A 22,331-nucleotide genomic window follows, 5' to 3' on the forward strand; every position below is an offset into this window, starting at 1 on the left:
AAATTGTACAATAAAATGGTAGATATGGAGCTATAGATTTATGATGACACAAGAAGTTTACTTAGCAGACGGTTTTATATTAAAACACTTTGGTGGCTGCTCATGGGAGGCTTGTTTGACCAGTTCCTTTTTTGAACCAAGTGATGATGATTGCACTATAAGCCCTTAGCATTTCGCGTTTCCTCATTATCATTTGTATGATAGAAGAATTCAAAATGGGATAAGTTTGTACTGCTGGTGCTTACTAGTAAACATCACTGGAACTACTGCAGGGCAGAATACAATGGTGTTATTTAAAATTAGCTTTTTAAAAGTTCTTTCATGGGAGATGGGTATTGCTGGCAAGACTAACATTTGTTGCCTGAGACAAATTGCATTTCTGAAGGTGGCATCATTCATGAGAGGTGGGGAAATAGAATGGTCACTGGACATAAAAACTATTACACATTTCAACTGAAAAAAATTGGATGCCTAAATAAAACTACACCACTGACCAACCTTTTCTATTTATTTTTAGTTACTACCTATTCTTAAAACTCCCCATTTGCAAGTAACTGCATCACAGAGGATTTAGATATCATGTTTTTGTTTGATTAAGTTTTACTGGAAATATTTCACCCATTTCCAGGAACTTGTTTTAAAAGGGAGCAAAGCATAAATAAAACTTCAGCTCACCAATTTTAGTTTGCCAATTTTTCATCACAATCCATTCCTCCCTTCTGAAAGCATCAATTTCTTTTGGGGTCTGGGGCATTCACTAACAACTTTTTGAAGTACTACAGTTCAGTAAAATCCCACTCCTTGCCCAAAACCCATAAATGTATACCTTCCACTGAGGATCATTGGACATCATCAAAAATAAGAAAAACTGTTTAATTTCCCTCCTTAATCCAAGGACGCAGAGGGCAACTTAAGCACTTTTATAGTCACCTTGTTTTTGCCTGTACTGAATTAGCTGATCCCAGCCAATTCAGCACATACACAAACAAGTGTCTAATAGAATAAAGAACCTCAATGAAAATTCTGAAAACCAAATTAGATCAGAATGGCTTAATCCCAACTCTGTTTGGCCTAATTATACAGTAGCTTTATCAAATGAGCTATTGGGAGGAGTATCCACTATTGCTATTGAATATTTTAAGTACTGGATGGCATGTATCACACTCCTTTTCTTAAAATGGCAAGATGGAATTAGAATGACTCTTAAAAACTACATGCAATTCACTCTTGTTTGTACTATATAGGTAACCTGCAGAGAATCTGGTACACCCCTGTTCACCTTCAAAACATTCCACCACCAATTGCAACTTCTTAGGGAAGAAAGTCATAAGCAAAATTGAACATTTGCATTTTATTGCACATTAGAGGAGAATTTCTTTTAAAAAACCATTTTAAGCAATTAGTTTAATAGGCTCTTTCTTGTTCAACCTGTGTGGAGTTTACACAAATCATTTTACCTAATACAATAATAGGTGGGTGGGGTTGCTTCTTGTCTGTGATATAAATTTCCCATTGTTTTATCCACAAAAAATTAGAAGCACAGCAGTTACACAGCAGAAGCTCAATCACCCAAATCTTCTGAGTTTAACATTACAGTTATATTGCACTCACTGCACATTTATCCGTTGCTCTTTCAACTTACTGGCAGCTAAGATACTAAATGGACACATTTTTTGAAAAAGTTATTAAAGCAAAAATCAACTGGAACACATAGTACAAGGTGAACTAGCACAAAGTAATAACACATCACAACCATGCACCAACTTCTTATAGACATAGTGCTACACAACATGATCTAGGGCTGTTAAAAGGCAATAGTCCAGGTCTCTAATTTAAGGAACTGTTTAAGTCCAACAACCCTATGTGGTACAGGATATGTGTTATACAAATATCAATGCAATCTATATCCAGTACAGACTTTGTACATTTATTGAAAATTTAGATAAGTCATCAAGGTCACAATCCACAAGCCCAACAGGCAGTCCGACATGCCTAATGCGAAGGACAGATGTGCCTTTTAGTTTAACGGCACAACACAAGAGGCTGCCTGTATATCAAAATCAGCTCTGAAAGGAAGGGTGGGAAACAGCCACTAGCCTAGTAACCACTTCTACTTATACAAAGCAACCCACTAAATAATAGCATGCACAAATCAGGCAATTCAGAAATTTCTTTCTTGTATAATAAAATATGAAAATCAAGGTGTCGGACAGAAAGCATCTACTTTCAAACATAATCCTTTAATCAGGTTGCACAACTTATTTCTTCATTATAAGCAAATCTTCCTCAAATAAAAGAACTGCACTTTAACAAGCAGTAAAATTGATTCCACACATTCCTGACTCTTTTACAAGTCTCACCTTCAACAAAAGCTGATTGCTGTTTCAAAGTATTTGCTACAAAGCATTACAAAATCAACTGTACTTGGATACAGTAACAAAACCCAGACTCAAAAAAAGAGCATATAAAACCACACAACAGAAAGCAAACTTTGCTTACCATACTGAACTGCATTCTGCTTTATGACTCAGACCATTTTAGGAGCCTTAATTTCTCAATTGTAAAATAGTACTTGTCAGCAGAACACCAGGAATTCAAATTTACACTGAACTTGTAAGAAGCTAACATAAAAAAAACAAAAGAGTTGGATCTTTGCTATGCAATCGTACGTAGCTGACGTAAGATTAAAAGTTGTTCTGCTATATTTCATCTAAAAAAAACCCTCATCTCAAATTGCAAAGCTTTGAACAATGTAAAAGGATCATAGTTAAACAAAGATTAATGGCCAACTGAATTTCATTCTGAACTCCAAAATGAGCCAACATTTCAATTCCCCACCATATACAAGGTTCAGGTTTTTCCAGGGTTTCTGAAACAATAGTGCTGCTGTGATCATTATTCTGCCTGTGGAGGATCTCAGTTTCCACATTATGATAAACAAATGCAGGACTTCCTTGATCAATGAATCATACTGGAAAAAGTCAGCAACTTTAGAGTTGGGGTGGTGGCAAGGAAGAGAATTTATGACTATCTGAAATATTTCCCCCCTTCTCCAAAATACAATCGAGAATGAATACAATACATAACATGCTTGCTTATAAAATCCTGTTGCCTTCTGTATGTAGCCTAACGAAGCATTACTATCAGAAACTAAGTGCCCAAGAACTTCCTCTACACATGTTGAAAAGGGGATATACAGAAATGTTAAGTCATTAAAAAAAGGAAATGGAAAAGCTATACCATTTTAGGGACAAAAGGCTTTACCATTTTTGTGTTACACATGACTGAATTCACCAGATAAAGAATGTTTTTCACTTCCTGGTACACTTTCTCACTGCACAATTATGATTATTTAAAATCCTTACAGCTGCTCGCATCCAATTTATTTTTAACTAATAGTACTGCAAGATATCACATTTAAAGTTTCTTTGATTGTGTTTAAATGAGATTTTAAACTGACATAATTCCCTTGAAGAACTGGTATGCAGAGTGCAGATCAGAAGCTGAAGTTTATATATTGCAAAACTTTAAGGAAGCATTAAGTAGTCAAAAGGGCCATTTAAATCACCAAACAGCTCATTTTCATTCATGGAATCACTGAAATAATCCTAGGAATTATATTCTCTATATTTAAACACCAAATTATCTGGTCCAAGTCATTTTAGTTTGATATGAAGATAGAAATTATATAGCCTAGTATGTAAAATTTGAACATAAAACTATTGAATGCCATTTGGGTTATTTGATAGCTCTTTCATCTGTACTGCATGTGTGCAGTCAGCAATCAAGTACAGTTTTGAAATCTCAACCCACTATTCCTAAAACAAACATTTCAATTAAACACATCAAGCAAGCCAATTGCAAAAAGTACACAAAAAAAGTCAACCTTGAGACATTTTCAAAAACACTCAGTCCCTGAAGGAGAGCCAACCAGCTGCCACTGACCTTTGTTAAAAAGACTAAAAGTTCCAATCAAGGTTGCAGAGACAAAGGCAAGAAAAAAAACAAATGCAACTTATTTGAAACTTTTCAACTCTCATTTCAGGTAAATTTGATCAAGTACTTTATTCCTTATTTGTCCAGCAGTCCTGGTTTCAAATCAGTCAATTAGTAACTAACTATTAGCACAATTCACAACGTAGCCCTTTGGTTTAAGGTGAAATGTATTCTGAAATAACCTGTTAGTTCTGTGCTTGAAGTAAGTTTTTTTAAAATAATAATTTCTATTATTTTGAAAATGTAAATACTTTTTGTTTCTATTCCCAGTATTGAATTGGACAAGTACAAATTACAATTCAAAAGGTATCTTCCATCATGCATTGTTTTAAACAAGTTAATTACAGAACTGAAAATAAAACTAAATGAAAAAGTTATTTCAATGGTTTAACATTCTAAAGCAGAGTTTCTATTCTTACAAGGCAACCAAGAATGAACAAAAGAAATATGGAGACTTTTTTTGCAACATACAAGTATTTGGCAATAAGTTACATTCTACCAAGTAGGGCTAATGAGAGTACTTTTAAATACCTCTATACGTTTTTCCTCATTACGTTGGGGAGGGGGGGAAACTACAATTCAGTTCAAAAGGGACTTTCAGCACACATGTCTAAACATGGCGTGAAGGCATTCAGGCTATTGTCATGTCATTGTGCTTGATACCTTTTCTCTAACACAACCCCCAACCATACCGTCATGGTATTAGTCAGCAAGTCACTGCCTGCTTCAAGCAGATAAAGTCTGAATAACCTTCGATTTTCAACCGAATTCTTAGATACTATTTAAGAGATCCTTTATACATATATTTTAAAAAGCCACTTAAAAAAGTTCTTTGAAAAAAAATCTTCACAAGTAAACGACCAACAATCAACATAATCCTGGACCATGTGATCCGGGAGTTGCTGATTAGAATAAAAACGAAGTGTGTGAGGACAATCTTCAGTCGAACTGCTTTGGAGAATAAAAGTTCGACGTTATTCTGATATTTAGAAAAAAACAATAATACCCTGATGAACCCCAAAAACGGGGAACAACTTAAAGCAATCGTCACCATACGATATGGAAGCAATTAATAAATGGAACGCCCCGTTAAATTCACCACCAGCCTCCCCACCCCCACCCCACAGGGAAAAAACGAAATCAAAAAGAAATCTGTAACTAAAAGTTATTCGTTTGTGGTTGATGTATTGATCGCCATATACAATCTGTATCGCGGACAAAACATCGCCCACTGAGGACCTAAACACAACCCAAACGAAACAAAAAGAAACTGACAGCGATCAATGAACTTTCATAATGACTAACAAGCCAACCCCACAGCTTCAAGCCCCAGTCCACTGTTAAAATTCCCTTCATCTTAAACTCTACCTCTCATTATCTCTCTCTCTCTCTTTTGCACAAGGGGCAGAACGCTGCCGGCTCTGACCTGGTCTTTCTTTCTAATTTTAAAAGTTCCGATTTGTTTTGCACCTCTACAATAATAGAGGAAACAAAAACCATTAAGATGATTTCTATATCTGAAGCCGAATCTTCCGTTGACTTTATTTCACACCCACTAATTTCCCACCCCCCCCCCCCCCGACTTTTCTGTTTAGAGCCGTTATTGATGTGTTTGCATTGAGTAGGGCACCAAAAGTACCCGTTTCATCAGGCGAGGACGACCTTTCGAATTATAGTGTCTTGCAACAACAGCGATGGACGACAAACAAAAAAAAACAAGCCTCACTTTAATAAAAATACCAAAGCAAGTTTCAACAAATCCACGAATTCTGTTAAGTGCCACAAACAAGACTACAGTCTATATATATACATAATATACATATATATAAAATATACACACACCCGTTCCTTCCTGCGACTGACCTGCCTCTCACTGTCCTGCTGTGTTTGCACTCATTCTCCGAAGCCCTTTATTCTAACCCTATCTGGTTATTGATTGACTCATCTCCTAACGCCGAGCTGCGTTCCTACCTGGCTCTAGGTACAGCCTCCGTGCACTACTCGCTTCCTATTCCCCGACAACACTCCGGTACTCCGAATGCCTGCCTCGCTCGCTCACTCACCAACTCCCCCAACACACACCATCCTCAGTGTCACGTGTCCACCTCTCCTTGTGCCCGCGCCTCCAAAAAAAGTGTGCACGCGCCCATTCCCGTCGAGCGCGCCCCCGAGGATCCACCAGATATGTAAGTGCTCTTTCCTCTCTCTCTCTTTTCCGTGCCTCGGAGGGACAGCCCCTTCATGAGCCCAGCCAACTTTTTATTTTTGTTCTCCTCTTCACAAAGTTTGTTTAGAAACTTTTTCTTCTACGTGGGCATCAGGAATGATGGTATTGACATTCCATGTTTAGTCTGTGTTCTTTAGGAATTCATGTTCTGTGCTAAAGCTTTTAAATTCTCTTTCTGTTGCTTCTATTTTTCTATTCCATCTCCTCCGATCCCAAAATTTGCCTCTTTCTATGTTCACTTTTGGATCTCCACTATACTTTTTTATCTGATTTCAGACTCCAAGCTGCTTAGGCCTTGCAATGAAAATCTGTGAATGATCACAGCACAAATGATATTCAGAGAAAGATGGAAAATATCACCAAAGCAGTCAGAAGGTGTACAACATATTAGACATACAATTATGTTGTTACAATAATTCTTGGCGTAATATGGACATTATTCCATTTTCACATGAAAACACTACATATACAAATGATTAAACTGCAAACAGATTAAATGATCAGATCATATTTTCTGTGATGATTGGCCTGATTTTGTTGATACACAGAGGTGGTAGGATACATTTCAATCAACTTTATTGTTTCACAAAACTTCTATAATTCTCAATTGAGAAAAAGCATTTTCGTTATGTCTTCAGCCGCATCCTGTGAATGCATCTATGTTTGCTACTGTTACTTAAAATGTATTTAACATTTAGGATATAGAGAATAAAACAAACTCAGCAAATTTAATTCAGTTAACAATTAAATCTGTGCAGAATCTGTTAACTGTCATTTTTCAGTTCAAGGATCGACATTGGAGAGGTGTTAAAATTAATTTCATTGCCCTTGCATTAGGGAAGAGAAAATCATGAGTGTTTAAGACATTGTTTTCAGTGTGGTTCTGCAGTTGATTTGCCTGCTGCCACTCATTTGATTGTAATATTCAACAGAACTGTCTTGTTACATAACAGCATTGAATTTGTTTTTTAATGAATTGGTTTTCAGCTATTTGTTTTACAAGAATAATCATGAAAATAATTTTTATTTTTTTGTTAGATGTTCCACAAAGTGATTATTTAAAGGCTTATATTATAAGGTTAATTATTGCAAGACTTTTTTTCTCTCACAACATTTGCTTGTTTTTATTCTAATGAATGTATGTGTACACATATATAAAAAGAACATAAAACATGTGAAGATGTGCTGTATCATATACACATCTTCTTTGTGCCATAGGCTGTGCGCATACAGCTGAAGTATGTCATCGAGTGATCTAAACCCCAGAGGTGAGTTACATCTGTCAAACTCTCACCCAGAATTCAACATACACATTAAAACCTTTTAATTCTGTTTTTCATTGAGTATTCTGATTTCAGTTTTGCTGTTGGAGCTTGTATCTCCGACTACTGTTATGAACCCTTCCTTAAAATTTTAAGCCACTGTCATAACTAAAAATCAAATGTCTCAGGCACATCTATTAAAGCAGACAATAAAATATGGGGAGTGTGTTGCTGGAAAAGTACAGCCAGTCAGGTAGCATCCGAGGAACAGGAGAATCAATGAGCATAAGTCCTTCATTCAGGAAGAGGTTTGCGACCCAGGGACGGAGAGATAAATGGGAGGGGGTGGGGCTGGTGGAAAGGTAGCTAGGAATGCGATAGGTAGATAAAGATGGGGGTGAAGGTGATAGGTCAGACAGGAGGGTGGAAGGGATAGGTGGAAAGGAAGATGGACAGCTAAGGCAGTTCAAGAGTGCTGTGCCAATTTGGAAGTTTGGATCTGGGATGGGGATGTGTGGGGGGGAAGAGGAAACTGGTGAAATCCACATTGATCCCATGTGGTTGGAGGGTCCCAAGGTGGAAGATGAGGCATTCCTCCTCCAGGTGTCGGGTGGTTAAGCTTTGGCGATGGAGGAGGCCCAGGACCTGCATGTCCTTGGTGGAGTGGTAGGGCAAATTAACGTGTTTGGCCACAGGGCGGTCGGGGGGTGTTTAAAGCTTGTGTCCCAGAGATGTTCTCTGGAGTGTTCCACAAGTTGGCATCCTGTCTCCCCAATGTAGAGGAGACCACATTAGGAGCTACGGATACAGGAGATGATGTGTATGGAAGTACAGATAAATCTCTGTCGGATGTGGATGGATCCTTTAGGGCCTTGGACAGATGTAAGGGGGGAGGTGTGGGTGCAGGTTTTACACTTCTTGGGGTGGTAGGGGAAGGTCCAGGAGTAGAGGGTGAGTTGGTAGGGGGTGCGGAGGGAATGGTCTCTCCAGAACGTAGATAGGGGTGAGGAGGGACTATATCATTGGTGGTGGGGGTCTGATTACAGGTGACGGAAATGGCAGAGGATGATGCCATGTATCCGGAGGTTAGTTGGTTGGAAGGTGAGGACCAGGGGGTTCTGTCCTCGTTGCAATTGGAGGGGTGGGGTTCAAGGGCAGAGGTGCATAAAGCGGAGGAGATGCGCCAGAGGGCATCGTCAACCACATGAGAGGGGAAATTGCAGTCTTTGAAGAAGGAGGGCACCTGGTATGTCCTATGGTAGAATTGGTCCTCCTGGGAGCAGATGCAGCCGAGGTGGAGGAAATGGGAATGAGGGATAGTGTTTTTACAGGAGGCACGGTGGAAGCAGGTGCTGTCCAGGTAGCTGTGAGAGTCGAGTTTGTTGTCCATGTTGAATCATTCGCTAAAAATGGAGATGGAGAGGTCCAGAAAGGGATGGAGGTGTCCAAGATGGTCCAGGTGAACAACCCCAAGTCCCAAGTCCCCCTCCCACTCCACTAAGGACATGCAAGTCCTGGGTCTCTTCTACCACCAAACCCCAACCACCTGATGCCTAAAGGAAGAACGCATCATCTTCCACCTTGGGACCCTCCAATCACAAGGGATCAAGGTGGATTTCACCAGTTTCCTCATTTTCCCTCCCCTCCCCCACCTTATCCCAGATTCAACTTCCAACATGGCACCATCCTCTTGAACTATTCTACCTGTCCATCTTCCTCCATCATCCTCTTCGACCTATCACTTTCACCTCCACCCTAATCTACCTATCGCATCCCCAGCTACCTTCCCCCAGCCCCACCCACCTCCCATTTATCTCTCACCTCCCCGGCCTGCAAGCTTCATTCCTGATGAAGAACTAATGCTCGAAACATTGATTCTCCGGCTTCTCGGATGCTGTCTGACCGGTTGTGCTTTCTCAACACCACACTTGATCTCCAGCATCTGCAGTCCTGACTTTCCCTGAGACAATAAATATAGTTGGGACGTGCTTCATTTGCTTTGGGGACTGGATAAAAATTTGTGAGCTTTCTCTTTTTGGAATCAGTACTTATTGCCTCCCTTTGGGATATTAACAATGTTAGAGAGGGCATCAAAATCAGAAAGTGGTTGCTTGATTGGGCAAATGCCCATTTTTAATCCAATGGATTTGTATGTTCTTTTACACTTTACTGTCACATATCAAGATGTGGGGGAGGGTCAAGATTATGGACCAAACTCATAATGTGTGACTGTCTCACATGACAAAAAATGCAAAGAGGGAATATTCCCTGGAAATTTCTTTCTTCCCTGCACTTCATGTAGTAAACTTTAAATAAGTTCTCTATAAATTCTCACAGTCGTACGATATATAACACATGGATGGAATATTTTCACTGAATTACAATTTATAATGTAATTATTGTGATGTGCAGAAAAACAATTTTAATGAAATCTTGCATTGATGTCTTTACAGTATGTTGTTTTACATTATATTCTTACCATCATAACTATACTGTCTATAGACCTGGGGTATGTCTTTAATCGGCTGAAATAAGGAAAACATATGAATGCTTCCACATCGAATTTTCCTGGCAAGACTTTACTGCATCTAGTTGGTGTGAAGTTTTTTTTTTCTGCAGCATCTATAGTAGATGTAAACATATTGATGCACTACAGATGCTGTGTCTAGTACACACATGTGTATGTTTATGGATCTATGAGGTCAGTTTCTGTCAGCTAATTTAACTCTGACTTAAAACAGGCCCTTGTAAACTGGTTTTGATGATCAGTACCAACAATCTATTTCATGTATGTCAACAGATGATATGAAGTTGTACTGTTTGTTTTCCATTAGAAAGGGAAAATAACAAAAATAAAAAGAGGTTTTTAAGTTTTCTTGAATATATACTTCTCGGAAATCATGGAAGTGCACACACATGTGCAATATCGAAAAACATAGTATTACATTCCATACATTATTTCTCTGCTTAGAAAGATTTGAGTAATTTCTTTGTGAACAGCATTTACAATCATAATATTTTACTCACTGATGAAAGCAACATTACATATTGTTATGATCATTTTTGAAAATACAGTAAACCAATAATCATTGCTGAATAAAGGTAAAGCATAAGTTAAACAGATGCTAGAAGTTTTGTATGTGGGAAATGTGAAATTTCCGTACAAAGCACAAATCAATTTTAGAATCATAGATACCTATGCAGATAAAGGCCATTCGGCCTATCGAATCTACATCGACCCCCCCACAAAGAACATTCCACCTAGACGCACCCTATCCTTGTAACCCCACATTATATCATGGCTGATTGACCTAGCTAAACATCCCTGGATACTGTGGGGAACTTAGCATGGCCAATCTGCACATCTTTTGAGGGTGAGGAATCCGGAGCACATGGCAGAAACGCACGCAGACACGGGGACCATGTGCAAAGTCCACCCAGACAGTTCCCCAAGGCTACAATCGAACCTGATTATTTATTTTTACATTAGCAACCTTTCCAAAGACAATATAAAAGGTATCAGGAATAGAATGGCATAACATCTGTTATTGTCTCCCTTAATTTTTCCATAAAGGAGCACAAATAATGAAACTGAGTTTCTCTTATGGGTTTGCACCATGCATATGATGGGGCAAGTAGCTTCCTTCTGTGCTGTAATCATTCTGTGATTGCACGATAGACATACTGCTCACAAAAGGAAAATGTTTCAGATTCTGTAGCTCTGAAATAAAAAGAATACTGCAAATATTCAGCAGGTTAGGAGGCATCTGTGGAGAGAGAGAAACAAAGATAATGGTTTGCATGGATAACATTTCCTTACTCCACAGAAGCTGCATGACCTGCTCACGATATCTTTAAAAATACTGGTCCTGACGGTCTGGATAGAATGATATACTACAAACGTGTATGAAGTTGAAGAAACTGACATTGTGTCATTTCTCAGGGTAATGCTGTGAAAAGTCAGTGTCAACCTTTTACATTTTATTTTGCTCAAAAACTGTATGAATCTATGTAAAATTCTGCAAAACTATACAGAACGTTTGCCAGTCTGACATAACATTGGGACACCGACATATTGTTTAAAAAGCTGAGGTCTCTTGAGAATGTAGATATCAAAGAACAGAAACCAGCATATCCCATTATAAAAGATGAAAGTTTTGATCTAAGGTAGTTTACTATATCACATCTCCATGACACTAGACTACTTTGGCTCTAAATTCTGTGACCATAATCTTAACCTCCACAACCACCTGATGAAGGAGTGGCACTCTGAAAGATAGTGCTTCCAAATAAACCTGTTGGACTATAACCTGGTGTTGTGTAATTTTTGACTTTTAAATTTAAACAAAACCTGGCAATTAATTTTCAATCAGCATTAATTGTTGCATTGTCTATGGCAACATTCTTACTAATCAGAGTCCACTTGCCAATCAATAAACACTACTCTCTCACGCAGTAAAGATGTTGATTTCACCTCAAATTGATATTTTTGCAAAATGTCTTGATGCGTGGAAGAAGAAAAGTTACAACAAAATGTGCCTTTTTCAGCAATACTTAAGTTCCCTACTACAAAGTCATTTTCTCTTGAGACAACAACATTGAGAATTTTGGGTCTCTCCATTCAAGTGCAAAGGTGACAATTCTTCACTTCCCTCCCACACTGCTACAGCCTCTCCCCACGACCACCATCAGAAGTACAACCACTATAGCTAATCCAAAAAATGCTCATGGCCTACTTTCTACGGATGAATTTCTGTCACATCTATTTCACTTTATCTTCCTCTGGCACGCTTCTCCCAAAATTTGTTTCCTTTCAACAGTCAGAGAATCATTTTGGGATTTCACACTGTACACAGCATCTGGTAACTTCCTTAATCAGGGAATCTTGCCTTTCAGTGTTAATTTCACAATTTCCCAAATCTGTGCATTCAAACATGGACCCATGGTATTAAAGTTGAATTATCTGGTCTTTTTCTGAAATTAGCTCAGTCACATGCAGAGATTCAACCAATTGTCATCTAAATGTAATTTCTGAGTTACTCATGAAAAGGTATAAGACAATGAATATTTTTTAAAAATCAATCCTTTGTAGTTGCGGGTTTTATCAGACTTCATTTAGTTATTGAAAATACTTTACTTTCACATTAGAAAAATCTGTGTAATTTACAGATTTAATTTATTCGTAGTATTATAATAGATAAATGTGACACAGCACTTGCCAATGTTCAACCATTTGCTCTATCAATGAGAAATGATAAGATGCTTGCTGACCAATCCTCCTCCAGGTATTATCATTCCAGTGCAGTTCTAAGGATAACTGCACTCTTGAATTGCTGTCTTTTAGATGATATGTAAAACTGAGACATCATCTGCCTGCTTAAGTGGATGTAAAACGTCACACAATACAAATCCAAAGAAGAATGGGGCAGTTGTCCATAGTGAAGTGGCCAATGTCCACCCTTCAGTCAACATGACAAAACAGATTATCTGTTTTTAATGGTTTGCTTTGTGCAAAATTACCTCTCATCCTTTCAACATTACAACAGTGACCGTGCTTTGAAATAACTTCCTTGGCCATAAAATATTTTGAGCTGAAAACGTGTTGCTGGAAAAGCGCAGCAGGTCAGGCAGCATCCAAGGAGCAGGAGAATTGACGTTTCGGGCATGAGCCCGAATCATCTTCGGGCTCATGCCCGAAACGTCGATTCTCCTGCTCCTTGGATGCTGCCTGACCTGCTGCGCTTTTCCAGCAACACATTTTCAGCTCTGATCTCCAGCATCTGCAGTCCTCACTTTCTCCCATAAAATATTTTGAGCTGTCTAGTGTTGTAAAAAACATATTTCAAATTCATTCATGGAATGTGGGTGTCGCTGGCTAGGCAAACATTTCTTGCCCATCCCTAATTCCATTGAGAAGGTGGTGCTGCTGAGCTGCCTTCTTGATCCACTCCAGTCCTTGAGTTGTAGGGCATCCCCTGTTAAGAAGGGAGTTCCAGGACTTTGACTCAGTGACAGTGAAGAAATAGCAATGTAGTTCCAAGTCACAGTGGTGTGTGGCTTGGAGGGAACCATGCAGTGGTAGCGTCCCATGCTTCTGCTGCACTTGTTTTTTTCTAGGTGGAAGAGGTTGTGGTTTTGGAAAGTGCTGATGAACGCGTCTTGGTGAGTTAGTGTAGTGCATCCTGTATTTGATATACACAGTTACCACTTTATTTCAGTTATGAAGGTAGTTAAAGTTGAAGATAGTGAGAAAGGCATCAAGCAAGTGAATTTCTTTATCCTGGATTGTATTGAGCTTCTTGACTCTTGTTGAAGCTGGACATATCCAGGCAAATGGAAAGTATTCCATCAGACTTCTGACTTTGCCTTGTATATGGTGGGCAGGCATTGACAAGAAAGAAATTGAGTTATCTGATCCAAAATACTTTGCCTCTGATCTGCTCAGGTAGCCATATTATTTAAATGGCCGGTGCACATAAATTTCTGGTCAATGATAATCCGTCAAATATTGACAGTGGGGGATTCAATGATGGTAATGTCATTAATGTCAGTGGATTAGATTCTCAATTATCAGTGTTGCTTATTACCTAGCACTTACATTGCCCAAATGTAACTTGCCACTTGTCGGTCTGAGTCTCAATATTGTCCAGGTTCTGCTGCATTTGGCCATGGACTGCTTCAGTATCTAGAAGGGTTATATGGTGCTGAAAATTATGCAGTCATCAGTGAACATCTCTAATTCTGATCTTATGATGGAGGGAAGATTAAGCTGCAACTATTTCTTAGATTAGATTCCCTACAGTGTGGAAACAGGTCCTTTGGCCCAACAAGTCACCAACCCTCCGAAGAGCAACCCACTCCAGACTAATGCACCCAACCCTATGGGCTATCTAATATGGCCAATTCACCTGACCTGCACACCTTTGGACTGTGGGAGGATACCATAGCACCCAGAGGAAACCCATGCAGATACGGGGAGAATGTGCAAACTCCACACAGACACAGACAGCTGAGGCTGGCATTGAACCTTGGACCATGGTGCTGAGGCAGCAGTGCTAACCACTGAGCAACCTTGCTGCCCACCTTGACTTGACTGAGGACTGTTCACAACCATGACAAAGCTTGTTGACTTTGTATCTGCATTAAACAGCAGTTATTTGCTATTAACCAATATTTTTGACACATGGATACCTCTTTAAGAAAAGATCTGTAAAAACTTCCCCATTGATCCAAGCAAGTGAAAATTTGTCTTCCCTGCTACCAGTCAGAGTTAATTTCAAAGTGTTGACAGTTGAAGCTGGTCAAAAATAAATTCAAGCAATAGGAAATGCCATCTGTAGTATGGAATCTTTGCTCCTCTATCCTTTGGAGCTTCATAAAACTTACATTAAGGAACTTAAAAAAACTGGAGGAATAGATCTGCTTTGCATTCACAAAATCCTCCAAATCTGATGGCAAGGTAGTCCAACAACAGCAGCTTCGCCCACACCAACATTACCATCATTGAGATGGTAATTATTCACAACAGTCCACTTGGTGGACTGTTTGTTCATATGAGTGACACCAGAGTCATGAAACAACTGTCCTACTAAGAACCTGGTCATGGCAGGAGATCCCTGGATGACAGTAGAGGGACATTTTGGGGAAGTCCTCAAAGCATTGATGAAGAGAACAAACATCCCCAGTGATTCACAGGGGTCTCTCACTTATAAGCAACTTAAATGGAGAAAATGGAATTGAATTGAATTTATTGTCACGTGTACCAAGGCACAGAGAAAAGCTTTGTCTTGCGAGCAATACAAGAAGACCACAGAGTTAAGTAATATAGATAAGTAAATAATAGGTAAACAGTGGCAAAAACACGAAACACAGGTACAGGTGAATGTTAAGAGTTTGTGAATCCATTCAGTATTCCAACAACAGTAGGGTAGAAACTGTTACGAAACCGGCTGGTGTGTGTGTTCAGGCTTCTATACCTTCTCCCCGATGGTAGAGGTTGTAGGAAAACATTGCCAGGATGGGATGGAGCTTTGAGAATGCTAGCGGCCTTTCCTTGACAGCAGGCCTGGTAGATGGATTCTATAGATGGGAGGTTGACCTTTGTGATAGTCCGGGCCTAGTTCACCACTCTCAGTAACTGTCTCCAATCTTGAATGGTACAGTTGCCATACCAGGTAGTGATATATCCAGACAGAGTACTTTCGATTGTGCAACTATAAAAGTTGGCACGGGTATTCGCCATCATGCCAAATTTCCTCAGCTACCTGAGGAAGAAGAGACGTTGTTGGGTCTTTGTAACCAGTTCATTCACATGAAGAATCCAAGAAAGCTTGACCATTCCCAGGAGCTTGACAGTCTCCACTCATTCCACCTCTGTGCTGTTAATGTGGTTGGTAGGGGGGCATGAGTAACATTCAGCTGAAAGTCAATAATGAGTTCCTTGGTTTTGCCGGCATTGAGAGCTAGGTTGTTCTCAGTGCACCATTTTTCCAGGTCTTCCACCTCCCGTCTGTAGTCTGTTTCGTCACCATCTGAGATTCAACCGACTATAGTGGTGTCGTCAGTGAACATGTAAATGATATTATTGGCATGGCACCAAACTTCAAAAGCATGTGTTTGAAAAGTCAAGTATCAACTGCCTGGGTCTTCAAGTAGCACCTGCCCTACATGTGGTAAACTCTGCAGACCATTCCCTGGACTTCTCAAAACCCATTGAATTGCAGTGGAAGTAATTCAGAAGTTACAGAGGCATGCCATTTGGTCCTAAGGATTTCTATATTGTTCCAATAATACTAAAGGATAGAATTGAACTAGGCAGTAATATTACGCATTGCAAAATAATCTATCAACACTTGATGTGTTGGTTCCCACATAAACAAAATCTGGGCAAGGTACCCAAAAAAGTTTAATACTGTACCTGATAAAGGACTAATCTCCTCAGGAGATGATGGAAGTAATGAAAATGTGCCAAGAGGAAAATAAATTGCAAAAGTACTGTACTATTAGCTTCCACTAAGTAACTTTAAAATTAATTCCAAATGATGATTAACAGTTTAACTACATATATGATTTTATATAATAGTATGTAGTACAGTAATGAGACTTGGCATGTTACATATTTATAGAAATTATTACTATAAAGGTGGTCTATGTTTTAAAAACATACCAATTTCTAGTGATCTGGTCACAACAGGTTTCAGTACCAAATAAAGAAAGACAGCAAAGAAATTGTTATTATGTTACTGATGGTGTCACGAGCTACAATGTTGATGTAAATTTGTTTTTGATAAATCACCATTCCTGCTTCAATAGTTATTTAATATTTTATTTTTCTATTTATGTTACAGATATGTTTTGGAAAGTCTTTGTGGCAAGGGCAGGTTTACATTACTTACCACTGTAGAGAACAAAAAAACTTCCACTTGATACTGGGACTGTTGTTGTGATACAGCAAGTTACAGTACAAACTTAAATTATCCCACCTTCAACTTTCCTTTACACTTTGATGTGCAAATACAATGAAGTGTGTAAAACAGCGACCGTTACTGATTGTGTACAGTTCAGATTGAAGCCCAAATATGAATTTATTGTGGCATAATCTCTTTCAGTGACAAACAATATAGCTCATTATTTTATGCAATGTACATTTTAAATAGAGTACACTTTTTTCTGCCTCTTCAATATGTTTATAAGAAGTAACTCTTAAACTCACACTGAAGTGATCAATTTTTTTTTGTTCAATTGTGCAAGTTGCACACATTGAAATGCACTCCATTAAATCAGTTCTTCAGTATGTGGAAAAGCATATCAACAGCACCTATATTGCAAAGAATGCATCATGTTAATAACTTTGAACATTTTAGGAGGTTTGGCAAGCACTGCATAAGGATAGAGAAACAACTATTGCACAATCAAATTGAAACAGATCTGCTGCTTTACCTTTAGCCTATTTAATAAGTTTTCTAATAGCTGCACACATTGTAAATATGCAAATTGGATATTGCAGCAAATTCTGCAAAATGCTCAAAGCATAAGTCAGCACCTGTACAGAGAACAGTTGCCTTAAAATTTCAGGGGTGGAACTTTTAAGAAAACATCACAAAGAGCACCTATTTTCAACTCTCTAGCATGGCCTGATTTTGCATACAGTTCAGCTGCTGTAGAAACACTCATTCAAACATATCTTACCCATTGTATTCCTAGTAACCTCCCACATTCTACCATCTGTAAACTTGAAGGCATCCAAAACTCATGTTGACTTCTGTCTTAACTTACAATACGTCCCTTTTGCTGATCACCACTGTGCTTGCTGAACACACTACCTCGCTGTCAAGCAACGTTTTGATTTATAAATATTTGTCTCTTGTTTTCAAATCCTTCCACGGCCTAGTTTGTTCACTTCGCTGTAATCTCCTACATCACAACAACCCTGCAAGATAACTGGATTCTTAGTATTCCTGATTTTAACCATTCCATCATTGAAGTGGCTGTACCTTTGGTTACTTCAGCCTCAAGCTTTTGAATATACCTCTTACATCTCTCTAACTCATCTCCCTTCTTAAAGACACTCCTTAAAATGTATATTTTTGCCAATCTTTTTGTCATCTGATCTATTATTTTCTAATGTATTTCAGCATCTTGTCTTGATTTATAATATTGAAATGCCCTGGAATATTTTATGTTGTTATTAAACAAACATAAATTGCTTTTGGAATTATATTTAAATTCTCATTAGCTAGAAGTAGCATGAATAGTTTTCATTTATTTTTGTCTTGGTATTAGATCCTTTGGTTTCTTGCAAGAAAGTTGAATTTATTTAAGAAGGTAGTGTGCAGAGGATTTATACTATACGTTTTGCTAGAGTCACCAAATTATTTATGCTCATATAATTACAGTGAAGTTTGAGGTCAAATAATGCTGTGTCTTTGCATCAACCATCTTCTTCATCTTCCTCACTGCAATACTACACTTCATCTCCAACAATCAAAACAAACGTTTTGACAATTTATGAAAGAGAGAGGAAATTGTTCAAACCAAAACCAAAGGCATCCAGCCTCAGGCATCAAAATATACTCTACCATGAGACTTAGGCATGCCTTCACACAGAAACTGAGCTCCTAACTAATTTTGACTGCTCCTCCAAAGTGTTTAGCCTTTCACTAATACCTGGAAAACTAGTTCTTTTCCGAATATCACCCATCACCACTGATCATTGGCAAGATTCTCGAAAATGTGAACCATTCACACCTCTTGAAAGTTTCTTCTTGAGGAAGACAACAAAGCTGACCCAAAATGCTTTGTGCGTGCTCAGCCTTCTGCCAACTCAGGAAAAGTGTAAAAACAAAGAACTGTGGATCCTGGAAATCTAAACCTAAAACAGTGCTGGAGAAATTCAACAGGCCTGGCAGCATCTGCAGAGAGAACAATAAAGTTAACGTCTTGAGTCCAGCAGCCCTTCTCGGAACTGAAGATAGCCCGGAAAGAATGGTATTTATGTTGATGACAGGTTGCTTTGGGTCTGTGAATAAGAGGTGGTGCTCACAGAGAGAGAAACAAAATAGAGCATACAAAAAGAGATTGCTAATATGTTAAGAGAGAGATAAGTACTGGACAGGGTGCTGACCAGAAATGTAAATAGTTGCCTGCCATTTAAACACACCACCATGTTCTCACGCAAACATCTCTGTTCTATCTCAGGCCTGCAACAGTGTTCCAGAGAAATTCAACACAAACTGGAGGAACATACCTCATCTTCTGCCTCACTGACTTACATCCTTCAGATTTCAACATTGAGTTTTAACAATTTCAGAATGTGAACACCATCTTCCATGTTAGTTACCCTCCCCCATAGGCCTAGGTCCTTTTTTTCTATATGTGGGTTGTTCCTAGCACAGTCAACCCATTTTCAATTATGTACTCTTCTTGTTAGAACCTTCACATTTATCTCTCTGTGCTTATCATTAGCAATCTTTTTGTTTGTTTATCCTTTTGTCTCTCCCTTTCTATCTCTCCCTCTCTCTCTGGGTACTGTCTCCATGTACTCTATTCATTCCCCTCCCCCTACACCCATTCCTAGTTATCTTTGGTTCTGACAAAGTGATATCAGAGTCCAAACATTAACTCTGTTTTTCACACTACATATGCTGCCAGACCTGCTGATTTTTTCCTGCAATCCATTTTTGTTTGAGGAAAAATGTATTTGAGGAGCACGATTTCAAATCCATGATTAAGATCGTGGTTTACTGAGCAGCAGTGATTTCCTTATGCTCTGCTTTGCTCAGAGATTTTAAAGAGGCTACAGTAAGCATGTCAAAGCACTGGGGAAATATCACCAGAGTACGTTTGCATGATCTTCCAAATTTCAGTGACAAAAAGGATGAACTAATAGCAGGATATTTCCTCAAGTCAACATTGATCAGAGTATTGAGTACAGGAGTTGGGAGGTCATGTTGCGGCTGTGCAGGACATTGGTTAGGCCACTGTTGGAATATTGGGAGCAATTCTGGTCTTCTTCCTATTGGAAAGGTGTTGTGAAACTTGAAAGGGTTCAGAAAAAGTTTACAAGGATGTTGCCAGGGTTGGAGCATTTGGGCTAGAGGGAGAGGTTGAATAGGCTAGGGCAGTTTTCCCTGGAGCGTTGGAGGCTGAGGGGTCACCTTCCAGAGGTTTATAAAATCATGAGGGACATGGATAGGATAAATAGACAAAGTCTTTTCCTGGGATTGGGGAGTCCAGAACTAGAGGGCATAGGGTTAGGGTGAGAAGGGAAAAATATAAAAGACACCTAAGGGGCAACTTTTTCACGCAGAGGATGGTATGTGTATGAAATGAACTGCCAGAGGAAATGGTGGAGGCTGGTACAATTGCAACATTTAAGAGGCATCTGGATGGGTATATGAATAGGAAGGGTTTGGAGGGATATGGGCCGGGTGCTGGCAGGTGGGACTGGATTGGGTTGGCATATCTAGTCAGCATGGAATGGTTGGACCGAAGCGCCTGTTTCTGTGCAGTATTGCCAAACACTTCTTATTCATGTACTTACCCTAAATGTCTTTCAAAGCACTAACTATACCCATATCCGTCATTTCTTCTGGAAGTTCATTCCAAACACAATCCATGCTATGTAAAAAAAATTGACTCTCAAGTCGTTTTGAAATCGTTCTTCTCTCACCTTGAAAATATGTCCCCTTATCTTGAAACCCCCTACCCTAGGGAAAAGAAACATGCCATTCAAATTGTCTATACTCATTATTTTATAAACCTCTATAAGGTCACCTCTCAACCTCCTACACTCCAGTGAAAAAGGTATCAGCCTATTCATAACTCAAACCCTCAATTCCCAGAAACATCATGATAAATCTCTTTGAACCCCCTCCAGCTTAATAACAGAACTGTACAGCACAGTACAGGCCCTTTGGCCCCCAATGTGGTGCCAACCTTTTCTTGTACTCTAAGATCAAATTAACCTACATATCCATCATTGTACAATCTTCCATGTGCCTATCCAAGAGTCCCTTAAATGTCTCTAATATATCCGACTCTACTACCACCAATGGCAGTGTATTTCACACACTCATCACTCTCTGTGTAAAGAACCTACCTCTGACATCTCCCTAAACCTTCCTCCAATCACCTTAAAATTATGCCCCTTTGTGACAACCATTTCCGTCTTGAGAAAAAGTCTCTGGCTATCCATTCTATCTATGCCTCTCATCATCTTGTATATCTCTATCAAGTCACCTCTCATTTTTCTTTGCTCCAATGAGAAAAGCCCTATCTTCCTCAAACTTAATTCATAAGACATGCCCTCCTGTCCAGACAGCATTCTGGTAAATCTGGGTAAATCTTTACCCTCTCTTAAGCTTCCACATCCTTACTCTAATGAGGCAACCAAAATTGAACACAATATCCCAAATGTGGAAGTCTTCCTCTAACAGGTAAACCGAAACTGGGGACATGAGATGCCCAGTAAAAAAGCAGAAATGTTTTAGGTATGACTTCAGACATCTCGCCAAGACCTTCCTCACTCCTCCAATTCTCACCTTTAAACAACTGCTAAACGTTAAACAGATAATTGTTCACTGCAGCCTTCAGGGCATTGATCACAACACAGTGCCACCCTGTCATGTCAACCACTGCAGGACGTATCAGAGTGTCGACACGGATACCACCATTACACATGGTGACATCACCCACCATGTACCAGATACTCATGTGACTTGGCCAATGTTGTCTATCTCATATGCTACAGGCAAGGCTGCCCCTGAGGCATGGTACATTGATAAGACCAAGTAGACACGACAATAACAGATGAATGGAAACCATGCAACAATCACCAGACACGGGTGTTCCCTCCTAGTCGTGGAACACTTCAGTGGTTAGGGACATTCAGCCTTGGATCTTCGAGCGACCATTCTCCGAGGCGGACTTTGGAATTGGCCACAACGCAGTGGCTCAGCAGATGCTGATAGCCAAGCTCAGTATCCGTGGGGATGATCTCAGCTGGCACCTTGGGTTCATGTCACACTACAGGTGACCCCATTACACTATATACTCACTCTCTCACACACAGACACACACACACACACACACACACAGATACACATATACTCTTACATACTCTCACATTCTCATGTAGACCCTGTCTCATACACACACACACACACTCTCTCTCACACTCACGCACACCCTCTCATAGGCTTATACTCCTTCGCACTCCCACATACACTTTACCAAGCTTTCACACATGCAAACACACACTCACTCATGTGCACTCACGCTCTGTGTCTTTCTTTCTGTTTCTCTCTGTCTGTCAGTCTGTCTCTGTCTCTCTCTCTCTCTCTCTC

The 22,331-nt window shown here is 39.3% G+C and overlaps 1 protein-coding gene and 1 long non-coding RNA gene across 5 annotated transcripts in view; one reads left to right on the forward strand and one right to left on the reverse strand.

Annotated features, from left to right (window-relative positions):
• The window catches only part of znf217 (zinc finger protein 217), a 75,179-nt gene extending 69,102 nt beyond the window's left edge, over window positions 1-6,077 (reverse strand). For 2 of the 4 annotated variants that reach the window (XM_060836309.1, XM_060836306.1), the window contains exon 1: window positions 5,968-6,077. The gene's annotated coding sequence lies outside the window, so the exon portion shown is untranslated. Of the gene's footprint in view, window positions 1-5,859; window positions 5,918-5,967 lie in introns of those variants that run through there. The other 2 variants (XM_060836308.1, XM_060836307.1) reach the window with 2 other exon arrangements.
• A 1,360-nt stretch (window positions 6,078-7,437) lies between these two features.
• On the forward strand, window positions 7,438-17,050 carry LOC132822717 (uncharacterized). The gene is made up of 3 exons (XR_009645464.1): window positions 7,438-7,491; window positions 11,313-11,444; window positions 16,833-17,050. It is a non-coding gene; the product is annotated as an uncharacterized LOC132822717 (long non-coding RNA).
• Window positions 17,051-22,331: the final 5,281 nt, after the last annotated feature.

This window comes from Hemiscyllium ocellatum, chromosome 15, assembly GCF_020745735.1.
Source record: "Hemiscyllium ocellatum isolate sHemOce1 chromosome 15, sHemOce1.pat.X.cur, whole genome shotgun sequence".
NCBI classification, from domain to species: Eukaryota; Metazoa; Chordata; class Chondrichthyes; order Orectolobiformes; family Hemiscylliidae; genus Hemiscyllium; species Hemiscyllium ocellatum.